This window comes from Apium graveolens, chromosome 8 (genome assembly GCF_009905375.1).
Source record: "Apium graveolens cultivar Ventura chromosome 8, ASM990537v1, whole genome shotgun sequence".
Classification (NCBI taxonomy): Eukaryota; Viridiplantae; Streptophyta; class Magnoliopsida; order Apiales; family Apiaceae; genus Apium; species Apium graveolens.
Genome location: NC_133654.1, coordinates 70,675,914 through 70,678,971, shown reverse-complemented (window position 1 = coordinate 70,678,971; position 3,058 = coordinate 70,675,914). Strand labels below are relative to the sequence as shown.

The 3,058-nt window shown below is 43.6% G+C and overlaps 1 non-coding gene across 1 annotated transcript; it reads left to right on the top strand.

The window, feature by feature from the left end:
• The first annotated feature begins 2,700 nt into the window (after positions 1-2,700).
• Positions 2,701-2,807, top strand: LOC141681508 (small nucleolar RNA R71). Its single transcript, XR_012558937.1, has one exon. It is a non-coding gene; the product is annotated as a small nucleolar RNA R71 (small nucleolar RNA).
• The last annotated feature ends 251 nt before the right edge of the window (positions 2,808-3,058 follow it).

Genomic DNA, 3,058 nt, shown 5'->3' with positions numbered 1-3,058 from the left:
TCACGCACCATAAAATGACATTTCTCCCAATTGAGCACCAAATTAGTTTCCACGCATCTTTTGAGTACGGCGCGCAGATTATTCAAACATTCATCATATGAGTGTCCAAAGACGGAGAAGTCATCCATGAACACTTCGACGTTATTTCCAATCATGTCAGAGAATATAGCCATCATACATCTCTGAAAGGTGGCCGGTGCGCCACATAACCCAAACGAAACTCTGCGAAAAGCAAACGTACCAAATGGACAAGTGAAGGTAGTCTTTTCCTGATCCTCTGGTGCAATACAAATCTGATTATACCCGGAATAACCATCCAGAAGACAAAAATACTCATGTCCCACCAATCTGTCAAGCATCTGATCAATAAATGGAAGAGGGAAGTGATCCTTCCTTGTGGCTTTGTTCAATTTTCTATAATCCATGCATACTCTCCATCCTGTAACTGTTCGAGTAGGAATGAGCTCATTCTTTTCATTTGCGACCACAGTGATACCTCCCTTCTTAGGTACACATTGTACGGGGCTCACCCATGAGCTGTCAGAAATAGGATAAATGATGCCTGCATCTAGCCATTTCAGAATTTCTTTCTTCACCACCTCCTTCATGATGGGATTCAGTCTTCGCTGCTGTTCCACAGTTGGCTTACTACCTTCCTCTAGCAGAATTTTATGCATACAATATGAAGGACTAATCCCCTTGATGTCTGCTATGGTCCATCCAATAGCCAATTTGAATTCTCTCAAAATCCTTAAGAGCTTGTCTTCCTCACTACCTGAAAGGTCAGATGAAATAATAACAGGTAACGTAGATGAATCACCTAAAAAAGCATACCTCAAGTGCTCAGGTAATGGCTTGAGCTCTAAGGTAGGTGCTTCCTCTATTGATGGTTTGAGCTTCCCTTCAGCGTTCTTGAGGTCAGAAGTACCAAGAGATTCAAATGGTATGTCCATCTTTCGCTTCCAGGGAGAAGCGTTTAGATATTGTAATTGCTCGTTGTTATCTTCATCATCGCTGTCAAAATCCCCCACTAAGGCCTTTTCCAATGCATCAGACATTAGCATGTGATCGAGTTCCGAAGTAACCGCAGAATCAATCACATCCAATTTTAAGCACTCCTCATCTTCTGTAGGGAATTTCATTGCCTTGAATACGTTGAAGGTCACATCCTGATCTTGAACCCGCATAGTAAGTTCACCTTTTTGCACATCTATCAAGGTACGGCCAGTAGCCAAGAAAGGCCTTCCCAAGATTATGGGGATCTTCTTATCTTCCTCAAAATCCAGAATAACAAAATCTGCTGGAAAGAAGAGCTTATCCACCTTGACGAGCAAATCCTAAACTATGCTCCTTGGGTAAGTAATGGAACGGTCAGCCAATTGTAGCGACATGTATGTGGGTTCTGGATCAGGCAGATCCAACTTTTTAAAGATTGACAACGGCATCAGATTAATGCTTGCTCCCAAATCACAAAGGCACTTGTCAAAAGTTAGATTGCCAATGGTGCAAGGAATGGTGAAGCTTCCTGGATCTTTCAGTTTTGGTGGTAACTTTTGCTGCAGAACAGCGCTGCATTCTTCCGTGAGAGCAACGGTTTCAAGGTCATCCAGTTTCACCTTCCTTGAAAGAATAGTCTTCATAAACTTCGCATAATTGGGCATTTGTTCCAGAGCCTCAACGAAAGGTATATTAATGTGAAGTTTCTTGAACACCTCCAGAAACTTTCCGAACTGTCTATCCAGCTTTTGTTGCTGCAATCTCTTAGGAAAAGGTGGTGGAGGATAGAGCTGTTTCTCCCCTGTATTAGCCTCAGGCAGAGTGTGTTCAACAGTAGTCTTCCTTGGTTCCGCCGCTTTCTCCATTTGCTTAAATTCTTCACCTCTAATTTCAGCTTCTACTTCTTTTGCCTTTTCAGCATCAGCTACTTTTCCAGACCTTAAGGTAATAGTCTTGACTTGCTCTTTAGCTTCCTTCCTGCCTGGTACTTCCGTGTCACTGGGAAGAGTGCCAGGTTGACGATTGAGCACTGCATTGGCTAATTGACCGATTTGATTTTCCAAGGTCTTGATAGAAACCGCCTGACTCTTGCACAACAGCTTAATTTCCTCAAAATCAGCACTAGTAGGTGCAGCTGCACTTCCCTGTTGAGGATATGATTGCCTTGTACCATACTGCTGTGGTTGCTGGAATCCAGGTGGGTTAAACTGTTTACTCACTCCTTGCTGATATGGTGGCTGAATAGCATTCTGATTATTCCCCCAGCTGAAATTTGGATGATTTCTGTTGTTAGGATGATAGGTCGCTGGCACAGGCTGCTATTGTCGCTGATAATTATTCACATACTGAACATATTCGTTTACAAGAGAACACTGATCCGTAGCATGAGAACCTGCACAAAGCTCACAAACCATAGCTATTTGATTAACTCCATACGTAGCCAGAGAATCAACCTTCATTGATAGCGCTTGGAGCTGGGCTGCAATAGCGGTGGCTGCATCAACTTCCAGAATACCTGCTACCTTGCCTGATGTCATCCTCTGAGTGGGGTTTTGATGCTCATTTGCATCCATCGTCTCTATAAGATTATACGCCTCAGTATAGCTTTTAGCCCATAAAGCGCCTCCAGCTGCTACATCGAGCATGGGCCGAGATTGGGCCCCCAAACCATTATAGAAACCAGTGATCACCATCCAATCCGGCATTCCATGATGTGGACATTTTCTCAACATTTCCTTGTAGCGTTCCCAAGCCTCGCACATAGATTCTGTAGGTTGCTGCGCAAACTGAGTAAGAGCACTCCTCATAGCAGCAGTCTTTGCCATTGGATAAAACTTCACCAGAAACTTTTGCGCAAGATCTTGCCACGTAGTGATGGACCCAGCTGGTTCAGAATGTAACCAGTCTTTAGCCTTGTCCCTTAGTGAGAATGGGAAAAGCCTCAACTTGATAGCCTCATCAGTCACGCCATTATACTTAAAAGTGCTGCAGATCTCGACAAAATTCCTTATGTGCATGTTGGGGTCTTCAGTTGCCGCTCCTCCAAAAGAAACAGAATTCT